The sequence below is a fragment of the Coenobita brevimanus genome, chromosome 104 (genome assembly GCF_032717465.1).
Source record: "Coenobita brevimanus isolate Jiangsu-jjx chromosome 104, ASM3271746v2, whole genome shotgun sequence".
NCBI classification, from domain to species: Eukaryota; Metazoa; Arthropoda; class Malacostraca; order Decapoda; family Coenobitidae; genus Coenobita; species Coenobita brevimanus.
The window spans coordinates 34,385,240-34,407,710 of NC_137057.1; the positions used below are offsets into that span (position 1 = coordinate 34,385,240).

Genomic DNA, 22,471 nt, shown 5'->3' on the forward strand with positions numbered 1-22,471 from the left:
TTTAAAAACCGATCAGTAAAAAACTCTTTACCACCATTAGTACTTGATGGTGAAACAATACAAAATGTCAGTAAAATAAAATTTCTTGGTATGCTCATAGATGAGAATTTAAATTATAAATATCATATAGATGAAATATGTTTAAAGTTATCCAAAGTGTGTGGTGTATTATACAAAGTCCGTTATAATCTAACAACAGAGGCTATGGTCAGCATTTATTATACACTGTGTTATCCTTACCTCATGTACTGTGTATCCATATGGGCATGTACTTGGCCCTCATTTTTTAACAAAATAATAGTAGCTCAGAAATTTTTTTTAAGATGTATATATTTTCTAGGTAAATTCGATTCAACAACCCCAATATTTTCAAATACAAAATTGTTCATCATCATCATTGCCAGACGCCATGCATCCCAAACGGGGTGGCCAAGGGCTTAGAGTTAATTGTTTTACAGGGAGGGGGCACTAATCCTCCACCAACCCCACACACGGAGGGAGAACGTTATGCCAACAGCATCTGGTGTTCCTAGGTGGTCACCCATCCAAATACTAACCAGACCCAACGTTGCTTAACTTCGCTGATCGGACGGGAAGCGGTGTACTCAACGTGGTATGGCCGTTGAACTTTGAAAATATTCATAAGTATTTTACATTACTACTGATGTATAAGACCTTAAGAGTCTATGTAGGAAATGAAATATTTAAGTTTGTAGAAAACCCAAATAATACTTGTAGTAATAGCATTAATTTATGCTCTCCACAATTTTGAACAACCCTCTTCAAGAACAGTATAATATCTTTCGGCCCCCAACTGTTGAATGGTTTACCAATGGATAAAAAAATTCTCCCTAAGTCAAGTAATATCCTAATATTTAAAAGGGAAATGAAAAATTATCTGTTAGGTCAGCAATACATACAATACACAAAATTTTGTAATAATTTAGGGTAGAACAAAAGCACCATATGTTATGATACAATTAATGCATAGTATGTGTATGTGTGTGAATGTAAATGTGTGTGTGTGTGTGTGTGTGTGTGTGTGTTTTGAGAATATATATATATATATATATATATATATATATATATATATATATTATGTATGAATGTATGTGGGTATATATGTATGTGTATGTATATGTATGTGTGTATATATGTATATTTATATGTATGTGTGTGTATGTATATGTATATGTATGTGTGTATATACTGTATGTGTATGTGTGTGTGTGTATGTATGTATATGTATATGTGTATATGTATGTGGGTATACTGTATATGTGCACGTGTGTATGTGAGAATATGGATGTACAATATATATGTAAAAGTATATGTGTGTATGTATATCGATGTATATGTATTTATTTATGAATGTATGTATGTATATATGTATGAGTGTATGCACGTATATTTCCGATAATCATAAGGTTGTAGTTTATATTTAAATAATTTACTTTTTTTCTGATACACATACGATTGTAGCTGGTATATCCAACTAAAGCAACCACAATTTATATATAGTATTTATAAAAATGTCTGTCAGGGAGCTTAGGCTCGACAGACCGTTGCTTGTTATGTAATGTTCAAATGTATAGCCTACATGGATGTATGACTATAAAGCAATAAACATTTACTTACTTACACACACACACACACACACACACACATTTTGCCATTTCTTACTGTGATCACCTCCCCAAAATTGCGACATGAAGGGACAAGCCAATTAGCCAAAAAAAAAAAAAAAAAAAGTTGGTTGTTTCACTGTCAGAAGTCACACTGCGATGGTGACTCGTGAGAAAAAAATAAAGAAGGAAAAAGACATGAACAGTCAGACAGACAGGTAGATATACAGATGGGCTGATAGATATAGACAGGCAGAGATATCGGTAAATAGAAACAGGTGGATACGCAACCGATTACGATTATGTGGTTCTGACTTGCGTGAGAAGACAAATTAATGGAGAAAGAAGGCACATAGGCAGACAGACAATTGGATGGAGATAAACAGATAGATGGATACTGATAGAGATAATCGTTTCTTGCCTGTTTGTAATTATTATACGCCCTTTCACTATTACGTCTTCTGTATCTATTCCACAACAAATCTCTTCTTTCTTTTGTGTGTGTGTGTGTGTGTGTGTGTGTGTGTGTGTGTGTGTAAGAGCAGTAGGTATTATTTATTCCAGCTGTATTGATCTGGAAAGCAACAGGCCGGAAGAGCAAAAATCCCAAAGAGGAATAATCAAAGCAGAATAATGCAGTTCCCCCTCCAAGTCTTTCTCCAGAACTCTAAAGAAAACGGTGAGAAACTAAAAGAAAATAACCTGGCTACTATTACCTTTTATTAACTTCTTCAGCATAATGAAGTCAGTTTTAGATCCCCACCTCAGAAATGGTGATCTAATGTATTTCCTGTTTCTCCTTTTTTCCAAATGCTTTTCTGTTCGGTGCCACCCCTTTATTTCTTCACCAACTCTCTCTCTCTCTCTCTCTCTCTCTCTCTCTCTTTCTTTCTCTCTCTCTCTCAGACGTAGTGCAGTTGTATATCTCAGGCATCAAGTCCACTCGTCCAGAAACACACACTGCATAACATAAACTCTCCCTCTTTCTCCGTCCCCCTCACGTACGCTCACTTTTTTACACAAATCTCTCTTTCTCTCCCCCCCAAAACCAAGCCCGTTGTAGTCGTGGGGGGGCTCTGGGGTCTGGGGCTGGGACCTGATGATGGGGGTGGTGTCCTTATACCCTGCTTCCCCCGCCCTTGGGTCCCAGTCCTTGGCCCTACTAATTTTGCTTGGTCCTTTTTCTTCTCTTCTCTTCCTTTATTTTCTTTCTTCTCACCTTCCTAAGGTGTGAGAGCCGTGCTGATGGGATGCAAGGCTGTCTCTTCTGTGTCAGTCGCTAACGGCCTCGGAGAACCATGGGTACGGTAGCCCTTGTATTTTTCGCCCTTACTCCTGACCGGGCTCTCAGGAGTGGACCAGTTTAATTCCTGTTATTTACAATTAGGCTCACCATGGCCAATAATGATATATTAACAAATTCTCAAGGAGCAACGGGAGATGCTCCTTCAAAACCTTCTCCCTGACAGACGGATCCCCCACCCCCTACTTTTCCGCCTCTTTCCTCCTCTTCCTATCCTTCTGTTTCTTCTTCTTCCCCCCCCCTCTCCTTCCTCCCCCCCTCTTTCTAAACCCACCATCAGTAACATCAATTTTTGGTCGCCAGACATAGCCCAAGTTCTTCAACATCCAGCCGACAACAAATGACCTCACTCTCCAGCTCTCTCTCCTTCGACAGATAGGTCCCGACATAACATTTGCATCACGACCAAATGGAGACCGCCTTTTGACTGTCCAGACTGCTGCGGCAGGCTGAGAAGGTGATGTCGCTTACTGATCATTCTGGTCATCCCATTGCAGCAGTACCAGATCCCCACCTAAACTCCAGCACGGGAACTGTTCTAATCCCTTCATATATATCTACAGGAGATCGCAGTTTCTCAGAATGCTCCACAGATATACAAGCCATCTTGTCAGCCCAACACCTAGCAGTACTGTCCGTTCAGTGTTACACGCTTCCACCTCAGGGGCGCTGGAAATACTCCTCCAACATTGCTCAGATCAGTTTTAAGGGCTGCGATCTTCCCACTTCTGTCATTATTGGTGGTACACGACTCAGTGTCAAAGAATACATACCTCGTCCGCGACAGTGCTCTTCATGTTGGCGCTATGGACATCCTGCCAAATACTGTAGATCAGAATCAATATGCCCTACCTGCGCCCAACCCGGCCACACCTTCTCAGCCTGCACAGCAAAGACCCAGGTCTGCCCGAACTGCCAAGGCTCTCATGCTGCCTCGTCCCGGAACTGCCCGGTGTATACCTTCGAATCCGAAGTCTCCAGGATTCGCTGGAAAAAAGGTCTTTCCCTCCGTGCAGCTCGTCAACGTGCCCGTGAACTAGGATTCTCTACCAATACTACATATGCTCGAGTGGCCCGTCCTGTCCACACTACCTCCCCCATTTCCCAGTCCCACCACTCTACCACCATTACAACCTCTAACTCCTTTTCTGCCGTCACCTCCCAATCTAACACACTTACTCCCTTGGTATCACCAGTCTCCTTCTCCCCTACTGTCCCAACCTCTTTTCCAGTCTCTGCTCATACCTCCTCCTCATCATCTTCTCCGACTGTCAGTGTTGTCTCCTCCCCCCCTGTCTCTGTTCTACCCTCTTCCACCTCCCCTTCTCTCTCTTCTTGTTCCACTTCACACTCTCAAACCCCTCTGGTTACTCTTTCCAACTCTTTCTCTGTTCTAGACTCTTCCACTCCAATTTCCTCCTTATCGCCTCTATTGTCTACTCCTATCACTTCTCCTCAACACCCTTCCTGTTCTGCTGCTACCCCTCGCTCCTCTTCATCTCTCCACCAACAATTACTCCCTCTGCCACAGCGTGATGCCCGCCGCCCGCCTCCCTCTAGCAAACGTGGACTTCCTCCCACCACTTCGGATGCCAAGGGTTTCACAAAACCCACACATTCCCCCCCAACCCGTAAAATGCGTACCTCCCGCCCCTTGCCCTCCACGACAACTACTCCATCAAAGATCCCTATCTCGACTCCACGAACTAGTCCCAACCCTATCCCAACCCCACAAACTACTCCACAACCTGTATCAACTCCATTGCCGACACCACAGACGACACTTCCAGCAAGTGTCGAGAGTGAAACCCTCACAGACATCATGGAGTTTCTGGCGACTCCATTGCAGGAACCCATGAGTCCACCAAAAATAATCCATACAGCCGAAGTCCATTCTGTTCCTTCTGATCTCCCTCTCACTCCCACAGCTCCTTCCCCTTCTGCCCCCCTTCCTTCTTATTCTAATCCCTCTCCTCTATCCCTTCCGATGCCACCGGGCTATACTGACCGTCCCGCTCATCCACCTCCTCCACGTTCTGCTCCCATTCCAACTATCAAACCAATCCGGTGATATATAATACCAGTCCGCTATAAATTCGTTTTTATTATATTTTATCCATTGTAAATTTTTTTTCTTAAGCTTTTATTTCCCTTGGTTTTACTTTTTTAGTTTTTTAAATTTTAACATGTCTATTTTACAATGGAATCTTAGAAGTTTTATGGCCCATCGTAATGACCTTCGTTATCTTCTTGCAGTTCATCGTCCTACATTAGTCTGCATACAAGAACCCCGTTTGTCTGCCCCCCCAGTACCCATACCTGACTATAGTTTCTTATTTTCTCCTGCTTCTCTTCCTGTTTCCGCCTTTTTAGTACATCACACAGTTCCGCTAGAACGTCTATCCATTCACACTACGGTTCCGTGTCATTTTGTTCGTATCTTCCTTGAACGATGGATTACGGTGGTGTCCATATATTTTACTCCCTCCCAACCTATCGATTTCCCTGCCTTATCTCTTTTATTAACATAATTACCCACCCCAATTTTATTGTTTGGAGATTTTAACTGTCGTCATGCCTTATAGGGCGACACCGTTACCAATTCGCGTGGCCGCCAACTTGAGACTTTTATTTTTAATAATGATTTATCCCTTCTAAATACAGGAACTTCAACACATATTGACGACAAAACTCATACTTTTTCCTGTCTGGATCTCTCCTTGTGCTCCTCTTCTATTTCTTTACATTTCCATTGGTCCGTTCTTTCGGACACTGTATATAGTGATCACTTTCCTATAAGGCTTACTCTTACTACATATTGCCCCTTACTCAGGCCCCCTCGATGGAGTTTTCCGAAAGCTGACTGGCCGTTATTTACTTCTTTAACTGTGCCTTCTATGCACTCTTCTTCCTTACCCGCTGTTTTAGATATACTCACCTATTTTAATGTGTTAGTTCTAAGTGCAGCTTTGACAGCGATTCCTAGGTCGTCCCGTCCTTTTACTCTGAAGTGTGTACCTTGGTGGGATTCAGACTGTACTGTAGCACTCCGTGTTAAACGTGCACATTGGAAGAGTTTTCTATGCAAACACAACACTCCGGATGAACAGAGTGCATTTCTGCTGTTTGAAAAGGCCTGAGCGGTTCTTCGTAAGACTGTTAAACAGGCTAAACGTCGTAGCTGGAGATTATACGTTTCCACCATTACTGCCAATACACCCATTGCATCCGACTGGAAACGTATACGCAAAATAGCAGGTAAACATCTTCCCATGCCCTCCCCTGTCCTACATTTGGATGGCATCTAGTTACTAACGGCTTAAGTCTTCATTTTAGTAATGTTAGTAGCGGTTCTCATCTCTCACCTGAATTCCATACCCTTAAAACAGCTACTGAATGTACGCCAGTTGTCTTCAAGCTGTCGTCTAGTCAGTCATATAACGCGCCATGCACACTCCATGAATTGTCCTCTGCCCTTTGTCTTTGTAAGAACACTTGTGAGGGTCCTGATGGCATACACTATAATATGCTCCGTCACCTTTCCCCCCAGGCCATGGACTTATTATTAACTATTTATAATCGTATCTGGACAGAGGGTATTTTTCCTCCCTCTTTTCGTAGTGCCACCATCCTTCCATTTCTTAAACCGGGAAAGCAAGGCCATGCTCCTCAAGATTATCGCCCCATTGCTCTTACCAGCTGTCTTTGCAAATTATTCGAGCGTATGATAAATCATCGTCTTATGTGGCTCCTAGAATCCAAGCAACTTTTGTCATCTTCACAGTTTGGTTTTCGAAAAGCTCGCAGCACCTTAACTCCCCTCCTAAATCTAGAGACTTATATCCGTTCAGCCTTTGCCACTCGACAATCTGTTATCGCAGTATTCTTCGACCTTGAGAAGGCTTATGACACAGCCTGGCGCTACCATATTTTACGCACAGTTCTTTCTTGTCGTATTGATGGTAACCTTGGTGTCTTCTTAAAGAATTTTCTATCAGCTCGTTTCTTTAGAGTCCGTGTCCAGCACACTTATTCAGACTCATTTCCACAATACGAAGGTGTTCCCCAAGGCAGTGTTCTTAGCACTACTCTATTTTTATTGGCAATTAATGGGATTGTTTCTTGTCTCCCAGTTGGTGTCCGCTTTTCTTTGTATGTTGATGATTTTGCAGTATATGCCTCAAATTCTGACATCTCTTCCCTTGGTGCTCTTATTCAACGTGCGGTTTCTGCTGCCCCAGAATGGGCCACTTCTCATGGCTTTCGGTTCTCCCCTCTTAAGTCTCATGCTATTACCTTTGCTCGTTCTCATCATATTCCTCAACCACCTCTTTTTCTTTGTGGCTCTCCTCTCCCATACAAAACCTCCGCTTCCTTTCTTGGCCTTCTTTTCGACTCCCGTCTTACTTGGAAAGATCATATTGCCTCCTTGAAAACCTCAGCCTTGCAACGCCTCCGTCTCTTACAAACTTTGTCTCATGTGTCATGGGGTGCTGATCGAACTACTCTCCTTCGCCTCCATATTGTTCTCGTTCTCTCCAAACTTGATTATGGTTGCCAAGTTTATTCTTCTGCTTCAGACACCGTCCTCCAACAACTTGATTCTGTACATCATCACGGTTTGCGTCTGGCTCTTGGTGCTTTTAAGTCATCCCCAGTTGAGAGTCTGTATACTGAATCAGGAGTTCCATCACTCTTCCGTCGTCGTGCTCTTCTTTCTCTTCGTACCTATGCTAAGTTGCACTGTTTTCCTCATACCCCTTCTCTACTTCCTCCCAGTCCTGACTCAGGCATATTTTCCACTCCTAGGACCAAGCCACCATTTGCAGTTCGAGCCCGTACTCTTCTCTCGTGCTCCTCTCTTACTGTTAGTAATGTTTTTCCTTTCCGCACATGTCTTTTTCCTCCGTGGCTACTTCCGCGACCCCACATTTGTTCTTCCATTTTCCCTTATTCCAAGTCCAATTCTTCTCCATTCATTCCCCGTTCTCGGTTTTCAGACCATCTCTCCCAACATTCCTCTGCAGTCCCTATATACACTGATGGTTCAAAAACTCCTGCTGGCGTTGGATTCGCGATACTCTTTCCTGACACTTTTTATCATTTTAGCCTTCCTACCTATGCAAGTGTTCTAACAGCAGAGTTATATGCCCTCTTGTTTGCGTTACGGTATATTTGTCGTGCCTCCTCCTCATTCGTGATATTCTCTGATTCATATAGTGCTCTAACCCTTCTTCAGTCACCTTTTGCTTCTCACCCTCTAGTTCTTCGTATCTTGGAATGGTTGTTCCGTATCTCCTCTCGTCGTAAAAGAGTCCAGTTCTGTTGGGTCCCGGGACATGTGGGCGTCGCGGGCAATGAACGTGCTGATCAGTTGGCTCGTATGGCAGTTACCAGGGATGTCTCTCCTTTCTTCCTCATTCCAGTCTCTGACCTTCTTCCTGCTCTGTCATCCTTCCTTCAGCACCGGTGACAGTCTTGTTGGGACTCTATTACTAATAACAAACTACGTGTTGTTAAACCGTTTATTTCTCCATGGTCGACCCCTTGCCACCGTAATAGGAGGTGGGAGACGGCTTTAGCTCGCCTTAGAATTGGTCATACTCGACTTAACCACTCTTATTTGATGTCTGGTGGTCGCCCTCCCTTTTGTATTCGTTGCAGTACCATTCTCTCTGTACGCCATATTTTCCTTGATTGTCCACTCTACATACTACAGCGACGTGTTGCATTTCCAATTTTGTCTCGCCTCCAACGTCCCCCCCTTCTTGCAGACTTTCTTCGAGAGTCATCGTATTTTTCCCTCCATAATATCATGTCCTTCCTTACCTCTGTTGGTCTTCTTTCCGACATCTAATTCTGTTCCTTATTTCAATAGCCCCATCTGTGATATGATATACTCCTTCCATTGATCCATTTCTTCCGGCCCACCTAACGTACACAACTTGTAGCCGATGATCCGGCTTTGTGCTGGATTTTGGCACTAGGTTCCTATTGTTCTTCTTCTTCTTCTTCTTCTTCTCTCTCTCTCTCTCTCTCTCTCTCACACACACACACACACACACACACACACACACACACACACACACACACACACACGCACACACACACACACCTAAAGAGAAGATATACAATTTTTATTTTTGCAAGTAAAAATCTTCATGCTATGGATACAGTTATAAAAAAGTTACAGCTGGAAATTCGACGACGATGCTGCTGCTGATGATGATGATGATGGAGAGATGGAGGACAGATAATGGCGGATGACGACCATGGATGATGATGATGATGATGATGATGATAATTGATGATGGCGACGAAAACGTACACATGCGACAACCGGACATACATCAACACTTATACTCGAGCCAACACCATCATTTCCCTGGGCTGGAACACACACACACACACACACACACACACACACACACACACACACACACACACACACACACACACACACACACACACACACATGTACAAACAAATAAATACATACCTCAGGCTTGTAAACACATACTAGAGACAGACATACGCACACAGACACAAAAAGCATACAGAACACACACATATAGCAGAGAGAGAGAGAGAGAGGGGGGGGGGGGATGGTAAGAGTCAGTATAAAGATCGCAAGGAGACACATGGCCTGGCTGATGACCTAAGATGACCTCTTTCTTCTTTGGGGTCGTGAGGGGGTAGGGATGGAGAAAAAGAGACAAGGAAAGAGGGACGGGGAAGAAGGGGAGAGATTATGGAGGGAAAGAGAGGAGGAGAGGTTAGGTAGGGAAGGAAGTAATGATATGAGAAGGAAATGAATGGAAAGAAGGAAAAGGACGAGAGGGGAAGGTAGGTTGGAAAGGATGGAGGAAGAGAAGCCGGAAGAATGGAATGGAGGAGGAGGAGGAGGAGGAGAAAGATTGGGTAGGGTTGGAAGAGAAGGAATAGGGTGGGGAGTGATATTAGGCAGGGAGGGGAAGGAAGGAAAGGGAGGAAAAAGGAAGATAGGTAGGAAGGGAAGGAGGGAGGGAAGGAAAGAAGGAAGGGGGAGGGAGATTAGGTAGGGAGGGAAAGGAAAAGAAAGGGATGAGAGAATGATAGAAGACAGAGATTATTAGTCTTGATAGCACACAGTAATGATACTAAAATTCTTTCACTATCTCTATGTAATATGAATATGTATATCTATCTATCTATCTACCTTCTATCTATCTATCTATGTTTCTGTGTGCGTAAGTGCTTCATATTCTTATATTATCATTATTTAAATAAAAGAATGGACGAAGGAAAAACAAATGAATAAAAAAAATAATCCATACACCAGATTACTGCTGTCCTCTGTTCATAAAATATCAGTAGCAGTTAAACTAAAACATCTGTAGGTTGAAATCTGGAGGGAAACAACTCCTGAGAGGCGAGTTCCAGAGAGATGCAGTTCGGGGAATGAAAGAATTCTGATAGGCAGAAGTTCTGCAATATGGCTGGGTGACATTCCAGTCATGAGCGCTACCAGATGCCCGTGTAGCACGAGGGAAGGCATGGAAAGGTGGCACAATGGACGTAAGTTCCTCTGAGCATTTGGCATAAAAATATCTGTAAAATAATGCAAGGGAGGCAACATTCCTTCTTACTTGCAGGGGAGGTAGTTTATTTGTAATGGCAGGGTTGTTAATAATTCTAACAGCTTTGTTCTGAATTTTGTCTAGTTGTTTTAATGCAACCTCTCCACATCCATTCCACAAGGGTGAGCAATATTCAAGCTGAGAGCGCACATGACTCTTATAAATTATAGCTAACTGCTCATCAGCGAAAAAGTTACGGACTCTGTACAATAATCCAAGTTTTTTTTTGAGGCGGTTTAGCAAGTAATCTAACATGAGAGGTCCATATCCCTTCTGCATTAACATTCGTCTAGTTTTAATTCATCTTATATCTGCAAAATCTGCTCAAATATACCATTTCCACAAAACACCACTACTACTACTACTTCTACTACTATGTTTTCTTATGCAAACAACTGAACATTTCCACATATATTTTTTCCCCCTTGCATCATAATTCTCCCAGCTTTCCACATCTCACTCCCACAACAACACCCTGACTCAGCCACAACCGAAGAAAATTGGAGAACGAAACGTCGAAGCTCCTAGACAGCGGCTTCGATCACGGGTTAAAAGGTAATCGCGAAACACCATTAACCGAGGGGAATCAATAGCCAATATCACACCGCCGCCGCACCGCAAGATTGTGCCAAGAACTCCCGGGGTAAAATTCGCAGCTCACTCCCACCATTTCTTGGGCCGTGCTCTCTATAACTCGAAGCGGATATCTCGAGCTCGAATTCCGATACCTCGAGACATGGCTTCCTTGACGAAGAGAATGCAATTGTTTGATGAGTATTTTTTCTTGCGCCAACGATCTTCGACAAAGGTTATTTTTCACTCGTGTCTCTTTGTCTGTGCAAGATATGTCAGAATGTTGCCATCGGATTTCACTTATGTCTGGGGAATAAGTGAGCAATGAGTTCTAAAAAAGCTTAGATTTTGAGGTGGATCCGGAGCCGTAGTCAGGAATAAATCATTATATTGGGGGGGCGTTGGTGGAGGCATAAGCTCTCTGAGAGTGCAAAGCAGAGCAGACTACGACCGTAGAGTTAACTATGTGACCTTAAAAGTATTCGTCTGGTATGAAAGAGGAATGATAACAGTAAATAAAAATTCTACTGGCGTTGGCGGAGGCATGCATTCTCTAAGTGCTTTCTAGTGGAGTTAGGTTTTTGGTCGACCATTGCTCATGCCCAAACATTCCTCATTTTGTCGCCATTGCACCGGTAAGACTGTTCGAGAAAGTCTGTTGCTTCTTTTTCTGCCCATCCAGCATTATTACTATTGGCCATTCACTTTAACTTGGCCCAAACTTTCATCCTTTTGGAGCTTATTTCACGGAGCTCAGTGGCTGAGAAAGGACAATATTGTGGCTCTTTTATATTATCTAGAGCACTTCTTCGTGACTAGCATCGTGTTCGAGTGTATATCTATTGTTGTTGGTTGTGTTTTGTGATGGGAAGGGCTAGAGAAATTAGAGGACAGTTTTGAGTATTACTAAAGAAAGGGAAAGAAAGGGGAGGGGAGGAGTGAAGAGGAAAAGGAAGAGAGGAAGAAGAGAAGAGAGGAGAAATGAGAAGGAGGAAAGGAGGGAAAAGAGTAAGGTTTTGTGACTTCAATTTGCTATGGAGGGATGATAATTTTAGACCATAGTAAAGTGAACAGATCAAAGGGACGTGGAAGTAAAAAGACTACTTCGAGTTCTCTTCTAGGGAAAGATGTAGACTAAGCAAAAAAGGGTCTACCTAAATCACCCTCGAATGGTAAAAAACAATAAAAACCAATAATAATAATAATAATAATAATAATAATAATAATAATGTCTTCTTCCCCATTTTCGGGCCCACCTGACTGGTAGGCACAATCGGTTTTGACGCGACTCGCAGCTGCTCTTTATCTATTTTCCAACTTTCACGCCGGTCAGCTGGTGGGCACAGTTGGTTTTGGCATTTACTGTAAAATTAAAGACCTTCATGTAACGTAGATTGTTGCGAGTTCTGAGGGAAGACTTTGGACTTGAAAAATACATACTCGTATTGCTTTAATGACGTTTATGCAGTTAATAAAGAAGGTCAACTGGGGAGGAAGGAAGGAAGGAAGGAGAGAAGAAGCTGGGGAGAAGAGGGTGGGAAGAGAAAGACGAAGGATGGGAAAGGAAGGAGGAGGGAGGGGAAGGAGGAGGGAGATAAGAGGGAGAGAAAAGATGGATGTGGGAGGGGAAAGGCGAAGGATGGGAACATGGAAGAGAGGGGAGGTTGTGCCATTGTAATAGGCCATGAGCCAGGGGGGGGGGGAATCTTGTACCTCCCCCAGGATCCTCCGTGGGTGGCCTCATTTTGTTCAGGAGACACTTCTGGTCACAAAAACAAGATGTTAACAGAAATCCACAGGGATCGAAAAAAGTTATGGTCAATTTTCCAAGATTGCCGCCATGAATTCAGGCATAATCACTAATTCACTCAGTTATCTTTCAGATGACATATATTTACTAATTTGTTGGTCAAAATAACATTTATAGTGACCAGAGTGTTCAATAATTATGTTAACCGTGAAACAGTACAGGTTTTGCTATACAGCAATATATCTAATCAGAATATTGCACATAAAATGGCCTTTTTTTCTGGAATACGTAAATGCATTGTTTATATTTTCTTTTGAAAATAAGAATACACATATTAACAACGGTTTCTATGAACACTAGATGTTATGCATGAATTGATCATTGATATAATATGCATAATATTCACTTCAGCAACCATTTTGGGAGGTCATACCAACCCCATGTTCAAACAGTGAACATGTGCGTATGTATCATTTACAAGTGTATATACTTCCCAGCCCTTGCCATGCACGGTTGTGATAGTTAAATAATAAGCTTGGGCTATTATTAACTCTACAGGTACTAGTACCTAACAGAAAATAAAGCATGCTTGGTCTTTGGGTAGGTCCTCTATAATTTTAATGGTCGCCCAAATTATTTTAAAAAATGATAGATATTATGTGTGCTAAAACGCTACCTTCCTTTCCAGGTGTTGGTTGTCGCTGCATGTGCATGTTTGGGCTAGAAGCATGAGTAACCCAAGGAAAAGACATAAAGGGGAACCTGACTTAGATGGTGGTGGTGGTATTTTAGAGACTGTTAAGGAAAGTGGTGATCATTCACCAAAGTGTATTATACATTATCCCGAAAGCACTTCCGATAAATTCACAGTGCTTTCTGACGAAAGTTTCAACAAACTTCAGGACATATGTACGCGGAGGATGGTGCAGCCCAAAGGATCACCGTACAGAATGTCAGAAATATGCATACAAATCCCTTCTTCATATTCAGAGGAACAAAATTTAGATTATCATTGGGACTGTTGTCAACGCTTTACTGGTAACCTGAACCGCCTCATACCTGAAGAAAGTCCCTCAACATCCAGGTCTCAGAGAAATCAAGCAAATGTAGGAATGATCTTCCCTGCAGAGTGTATATTTTGTGACAAAAAAGGAAAGTGCAAAGTGAAAAGGAAAGATGCATAGGCAACAGAACCACTTGCCAAGTTTGAATTTGGTGGAGGTGAAACAGTTCTCCAGTCAGCAGCATCTAAAAATGACCACCCATTATTAAGGAAGATTAAGGGGTATGGCTTGTTTACATGTGAAGCTCAATATCATCCAAGATGTGGCAAAGATTCGAAAGCCATTTTGGCTTAGCACAGATATTAGTAAGATGTCGCAACAAATTGACATGGAAGCAACCCATAGTAGTGCCTTTCGTAAAGTGTGTGCTATAATAGAAGATAGAATAATAGTCAACTTGTGATGCTTCTGAAAGATCTGAAAGTAAAATATACTGCAGCACTAGAAGAAGCTCCATTTGCTAACCCTAGATACCGGATAGAAAATTTGATGGTGAAACTCACAAAGCACTCTCAGAAACAGTTCTCGTTTGTACAGCTTGGAGGTTCAAAATTACAGTCATGTGTCGTGTATGCATCCTCAATTGGACTGGATACTCATGCTCAAAAGTTATATGAACTGAGTAGTACAGAGGAAATCAGTGATGTTGCACTCCAACTGCATGAAAACATAATGAGAAAATTCAAGGAATGTGGATCAACAATCGGGCCTCCAACTGCCAGAGACTTAGAACAACAGGATGGTGTACCTCCAAAAGATCTGGAAAAATTTCTTTTCACTCTTATAACAGGTGATGTGACAAGTCCAGTCAATGCAAAGATTAGCTGTTTAGTTCTGTCCCTGGGTCAGGACTTATGCCGTACTGCTACTAAAGGCCAATGGAAACTCCCCAATCACATTCTTCTGTGTATGACCTTACGTCATATGTTCCGCAGCAGCGAGCTTACAACACTGATTAGTCGACTGGGACACTGTGAGAATTATTCTTATTCAACAGAACTGGAAACAGCAATTGCAATAATGGCAGAGCAATCTACCAATCTGCTGACAAATCAGGTAGTCACGAATCCACCTGAGAATTCACTGTTCCATAGTTACTTTGACAACTTCGATCAATTCACAGCAACTGGTTCAGTCCACACTGCACATGGGATAATGCTACAAGAAGTTGGTGACCAAGTTATCTCAGCCGAAACAAGAGAACGATCATCACTTCAGGGGACAAAACACAGGTCCTCGGAGATAAGCTTTAGCAGCAGTGAGATGCCAGAGTGTTATGTCAGCAAACGAAGATGCCCCTCTTACAACAGTTGTGCATGGACATGTCCATCAGGTAAGTTCTATTATAGTGGATATTGTGTTTGCCTATTCTAGACTCCCGCAACAATGCTGTGTGCCTTACAGATTAGGAAAATAAGTCTTGTTTAAGACGGTTATTTTTTTAAAACTATCTCCTTCCAAGACAGGAGTGACTGCAGTGTGTGAATGATTGTAGACCATGTAACTTGGTCAACTAATCCTTTAGCAGGTATGTTGCTTCCGTACAAATCATGTTCTTTTTACAGGAGCTGATGCTGTACAACATCAGCTCCTGTATGGCTAAAAATAGCCCAAGTTTTTCATTTAATTATCATAATTATGCGTGGCAAGGGCTGGGAGCGGTATATAGCCTACACTTGTAAATGAGACATACGCTCATGTTCACTGTTTGAACATAGTGTTAGTATGACCTCTCAAAATGGTTGCTGAAGTGAATATTATGCATATTATAACAATGATCAATTCATGCATATCATCTAGTGTTCATAGAAACCGTTGTTAATATGTGTATTCTTATTTTCAAGAGAAAATATAAACAATGCATTTACGTATTCCAGAAAAAAAGACCATTTTATGTGCAATATTCTGATTAGATATATTGCTGTAGAGCAAAACCTGGCCTGTTTCACGGTTAACATAATTATTGAACACTCTGGTCACTATAAATGTGATTTTGACCAATAAATTAGTAAATATATGTCATCTGAAAGATCACTGAGTGAATTAATGATTATGCCTGAATTCATGACGGCAATCTTGGAAAATTGACCATAACTTTTTTCGATCCCTGTGGATTTCTGTTAACATCTTGTTTTTGTGACCAGAAGTGTCTCCTGAACAAAATGAGGCCACCCACGGAGGATCCTGGGGGGGGGGGTACAATTTCCCCCCTATGCTGGCTCATGGCCTATAATTTGTGGCTGTATTTTGTGTGTTGGGAAGAGTTTGGGAGTCAGCTGGGGAGGAAGAAGGAAGGAGGAAGGAAGAGGGGGGAGGAAGGAATAGGCTGGAGAGAAAATGAAAAGGAGCAGGAAAGGATTGTAATATATATAAGAGAGAAGGCTGAGTTATTTTTATTTCTCGCTGCGTTTTTTGTGATGGGGAGAAGAAGGGAGTCAGTTGGAAAGGAAGAAGGAAGGAGGAGGGAGGAAGAAAGAGAGAGAAAGAGAGAGAGCGAACTGACAAAGCACCTTACTGTACAAACTCCCTAAGACGCTTTTGTTTTGCAGGTAAGACGATAATGGAGGAAAAAGAAGATATTCAGGTCTTGCAATTGAGCTAAATGGAGACGCTTTCAAGATGTTACAAGAGTTTCTGTTCTCTCTCTCTCTCTCTCTCTCTCTCATTGTCGTTTGGAGCAAGGATTTGGCGGAAGACAAGGATTTCATTCAGTCCACCAATACACACTCTCCACACTGAGCTCTCCACCCTCCTCCAGCCACGCCTTTCATAGATATTTACCTTCACACAAACATTATTCACAAACATTCACACATATTCTAAACATAAAAATTCACACAACACTATACTCAAAAGCTGTCACAAAACATACACCCTTACCAACACTCGGATATCATTTTGGTCTCTAGCAAAGAAATAAAAATCCCAGCTGCACACCACACACCTGCACGTCTTCAGGTAACACGTGTTTACCTTTGCCCACATCTTAGCACTTCCGTAATTCTTTAATGCATATCAATGAAGACTCGTGCTCAGGCATAAGGTACGCTGGAGATGAAAGTGGTGGTGAAGGCGTGTAAGCTCCCTAACACCTCTTCTTTAGCGATTTATGTTTGGGTATGGCTGCCGGAAATAATGAGGATGGTGAAGGCGTGTGCATGAGGATCTTAATTTCATCTTGGAATGAGAGTAAGGGAGTTCCCTAACACCTCATCCTTAGCGGTATATTTTTGGATATACTCGTAGCTGGTTAGTACCCTACTGTATGGCGATATTGGAAGGGTTTTTGTGACAGAAGAGGATAGAAGGTGTAATAAGCAAAGTAAATCGCTAAAGAATATGTGTTAGGGAGCTTCCTTAACCAGTGAGAGTACCAACCTCGGTGGCCTTGACCCGTGTACTCGTCGGTGAAGGAAGCTCCATAACATCGTTTCTTAAGCGATTTATTTTGCCTGTAACACCTATCTGTCCTATTCTGTAATATATAATTCCTTCAAACATCGCCATACTCTGCCTAAATAACGTATAAAAGGATATTACACAGCCAGATTCTACAATAAATCGCTAAGGAAAAGGTGCTAGGGAGCCTTACCCTACGGGAATAGGAGCCCTTAAGTTTTTTCTAGTCCTTTTATTATATTCCTTTTTTTTTTTAGCATTTTAATTAGAATATATAATTATATTTTCTAACATTTTCAATCAAAATATACACACAGAAAAACTTCGCTTCCTGTTTCTTGGACACGATTAAACTGAATAAAAACATAGAAAAAGAGATAGACAAACAGACAGATAAATTAACAAGAGCGTAGCCCGGATTTATAGTGTTAATCAAGGCGATTTCAGTTTACTAAAAATAATTGTTGTTCCAAAAAGTCACTACTGAGGTGAAAAAAATTAACTGAGGGAAGAGTCTGGCCTTTGGTTCCTTCTTCCTTGCATTAAAATAATATTCAATAAACATGAAGTCATCACTAAGAAGATGTAAATAATTCTCTCTCTCTCTCTCTCTCTCTCTCTCTCTCTCTCTCTCTTCATGTCATTCTGTGATTTACATTCTGGTTATGTTCCCTCGATTTTAAAGCTTAATTTAACTTTGTCATTCTTACCTTCTCTCTTGCAATTTTTTCGGTCTCACTTTTATTACAGGGATTTACAGCGATTTACAGTCTTATCCGTCCCCGCCCCGGAGGGGCTCTGGAACGGGTATTGTTTTCACTCGGTTTGTCTGTTTTTTGTTTGTTTGTTTGTCTCTCTGTTAGCAACTTTACTCGAAAACTGCCGGTGAGAGTTTGACAAAAATTACATGAATGATGGACTGTGACCTAATCTTCTGATTAAATTCTGGGCCAAACTGGGATAAGGCCCAGGCTGTAGGGCCAAAAAAGTGTAGGAAAACGGGGAAAGGTAAAAATCGTTTTGCCGCCCTAACTCCCTTCAAATTCTTCATATCTACATGAAACCAAAACCTAAAGGTGCATCTTTCAAAACTGCATCCTATAACATGCCTCATTACATCAGTGGGGGTCATCCCCCCCAGTTAGCGGTAGGGGGGTCAATGTCAGGTGGGTCAGGCCTAAAATTTCAAATGGGCAACAAAATCGTCAATTTTCACCTGATTTACCCCTAATTTTCTATGTCACATCTTTAATTAGATGTCCAGTTGTGTTTATATGTCAGCACTAAAATGACTGCCGGGGACGGGTTTGCTCTGACTTGGCACCACTTCTTGTTTACATCTTTTATTAGTGATTTATAGTTTATACTTTTCCCTCTTGAAATTTTCTCAATATCTAGCTGATTTACAGAGATTTACATTTTTCTTATTTTTTATTATTGAAAGACATTGTTTTTTTTTTTTATGTTTTTAATTTTTCTCCTTTACTCTGTACCTTGATTTAATTTTGAAATCCTTAAGTACTTTTATCTTGTCATTTTTCTCTTTTAACAATTTTTTCCCCAGCTCTCCATTTTTTTTTTTTTTACGGTGTGCTATAGTTAAAAACATTTTGTTCATGTTTCACGAGAATAATATTATTTTTCCATAATTCTTTTTTCATCAGTTTTTCCTCTTCCAACACTTTCACGATTCTTCTCTATCCTCTTTTTGTATATTTTGATGACATTAATGTATATTTTTTACATGCCTGTCTTTCAGTTCATCCTTTATTTCTTTTTCTTTTCATTTGTATTTCTTTTAGATGCATTTCATCATCATTTATTATTATCATTATTATTATTATTATTATTATTATTATTATTACTCTTGTCATCATTATTATTATTATTATTATCATTACTCTTGTCATCATTATTATTATAATTTTTATTATTACTCTTGTCATCATTATTATTATTATTATTACTATTGTTATTAATATTAATATAATCATCATCATCACCATCATCCGGACCTCTTTTCCCATCCTAGGGCAGGGTGAGGGGTAGCAATGTCCAGACAGCCCAAATTTGCTCAATCCAATGGACCACGCTTCCATTCACTCATCATTCAAGCCCCCTGAATCCTGGCTCTATTGGATAGGCCAAAAACATTCACCACGTTCTTGTGGTGGGTGAGGACGTCCATCATCCACTCACTCAGTATAGAGATGCTATATACTTCGTAATCTCTAAACTGAGTGACAAGCCAGATGGTTTCCTGTACCCAGGAAATAATAATAATAATAATGATGAATGTTGATGGTGGAGAGTGGAATTTGAAGCAGCTGCTGTTTGCAGATGATACTGCACTAGTGGCTGATTCAAAGGAGAGATTGAGACAGTTGGTAGAGGAGTTTGGAAGGGTGTGTGAAAGGAGGAAATTGAAAGTAAATGAGAGTAAGAGTAAAGTGATGAAGTGTACGAGGTTGGTAGATGGTAGGGGGATGAATATAGTTTTGAATGGCGAGTTGCTTGAGGAGGTAGAGTGTTTTAAATATCTAGGGTCACATGTTGCTGTGGATGGAAGAAAAGATGCAGAAGTGAAGTTTAGAATAAATTAAGTAGGAAAGGTGCTGAGAGGAATGAAAAAAGTGTTTAGATGTCGTTCGCTTAGAATGGATGTAAAGAGAAGGCTGTATGAGGGTGTTGTGGTACCGACTGTGTTATATGGGGCTGAAACATGGAATATGGGTGTAGCAGAGAGGAAAAGTTTGAATGTAATGGAGATGAGGTGTCTGAGGAGTATGTGTGGAGTGACGCGTATGGATCGAGTGCGGAATGATGAAGTGCGAAGGAGAACTGGAGTTGTTCGGGAGATGGCTGGTAGAGTTGAGCAGAGGGTGTTGCGATGGTTTGGGCATATGGAGAGAATGGATAATGAGCGATTGGTGAAAAAGATAACTAAATCTGATGTGAGAGATGTAAGGTTGAGAGGAAGACCACGAATAGGATGGATGGACAGTGTGAAGAGAGCGCTGGATACGAGAGGGATGTCTGTTGAGCAAGGAAGAGTGGCTGTGCGTGACAGAAATAAATGGAGAGAAATTGTGAATGAATAAGTGATGACGCAGCCCTGAGGGGATATTCTCCCGCATTTGGTCTGATCAGCTATTTCAGGTCAGGTGCGGGTAAGAGGATGAGTCTGTTATGATGTGGCAGGGGTAAACCAGCTCTGCTGTCGGGCCCTGCTGCGGATGTCACTGATTGCATTGCACATTTGACCCTTGTGCGGTGTGGTGCGGTGAGGATCTGTCCGTTCTCCCCTTTGGGGCTAAGATGCGAATGAATGTGTTTGAATGGATGAGTAAATGGGGAGTGTGTCGTCCTGTCTCGGCTACCTCCATTTCCTTGGGGGAAGCAGCCTAGGTATATAGATAGATAGATAGATTATTATTATTATTATCATTATAATGCCCCTTCCTGACTGTAATTAGCTTTCCCAACGTCCTTGTATTTTCACATACTAAAGACGAGAATTTTCAGAAGAATACTTACACAAAAATTTTATATATATATATATATATATATATATATATATATATATATATATATATATATATATATATATATATTTAAATTTTCGAGCTTATTCAAAAGAAATTGACAAAAAATCACACTTTCAGAAATTTGTGAGCTTATTCGACAAAAACAGTGGCATTCGTAAAATATATATCATAATTTTCTCAATTTATATACGGGTATACTTTTTCACTCACATATTTCACATCAGAAATAAATTTAAGAATATGAAGCTCCGTAAGGTGTCTCTATAAATTACCCTCAATTTGATTTCTGTTTCCTCTCGCCTCAAGTTTGATAAATATCCCCTTATTCACAAAAGAGGGGAAAGTAAAAACGTTGTTCTCTCGGTTGTTTAATGTTGAGCTAGAGAGAGAGAGAGAGAGAGAGAGAGAGAGAGAGATCAATGGAATGATCAATAAACTGAAAGCTACACGGAGATACAGACAGAAAGACAGATAAATATATGTATGGTTCATGTACACTCTGATACAGACAGGCAACTAGGTACACACACACACACACACACACACACACACACACACACACACATTCGTACGTAGAAAGATAGGTAGAGACAGACAGACAGGTAGACAGTTAGACCGACAGACAAACATATATAAAAATAGACATAAATGAATAAACAGGATCTGCTAATCTATCGGCAGTGGAGCATATTCAATGCTATATCACCCTAAGCATCACTTCCTCACAGCCCGACACTCAGCTAACTGACAAAGCATTAAGTGGTTCGTTCACGGGGAGTTCGAAGCAGCTCCATTAGTCGTGTTAATGAGATCAGGTAAGATTAGGTAATATTAGGCTGGGTTGAGTCAGAGAGAGAGAGAGAGAGAGAGAGAGAGAGACAGACAGACAGACAGACAGACAGACGGAGACTGAGACAGACAGACAGACGGACAGAGACTGAGACAGACAGACAGACAGGCAGAGAGATTGTTGCGAGTATTTTGAGTGATTTAACTCCATTAACTCACCGTAATATTACTTTTAAATAACATAGAGGTTGAATTCATTGCCCTCTCTAATTATAGGGTTATTGGTAATTATAGGTATAGTATTTAATGGAAATTATGATGCTAGTCACGAAGAATGCTATGGGAAGGATGCAGAGCCATATTATACTTTTCTGCCACTGAATTACATGAAATAGCCTGTAAAAATGAGAGAGAGAGAGAGAGAGAGAGAGAGAGAGAGAGAGAGAGAGAGAGAGAGAGAGAGAGAGAGAGAGAGAGAGAGAGAGAGAGAGAGATTGCTGTGAGTCTTTTGACTGATGTAACTCTATTAATTCACCGTAATAGAACTTCTAAATGACCTGGAGCTTGAATTTATAGCCCTTCTAATTACAGGATAGACAGGTAATTACAGGCATAGTATTTAACACATATTATGATGCTAGTCACGAGGAATGCTATAAGAAAGGTGCAGAGACATATTATATTTCTCTGCCCATTGAATTACATGAAACAATCTGTAAAAATGAGAGAGAGAGAGAGAGAGAGAGAGAGAGAGAGAGAGAGAGAGAGAGAGAGAGAGAGAGAATGATGTGTCAATAACCT

At 41.2% G+C, this 22,471-nt stretch overlaps 1 non-coding gene across 1 annotated transcript; it reads right to left on the reverse strand.

Annotated features, from left to right (window-relative positions):
• Window positions 1–508: 508 nt before the first annotated feature.
• On the reverse strand, window positions 509–627 carry LOC145416176 (5S ribosomal RNA). Its single transcript, XR_013900220.1, has one exon. It is a non-coding gene; the product is annotated as a 5S ribosomal RNA (ribosomal RNA).
• Window positions 628–22,471: the final 21,844 nt, after the last annotated feature.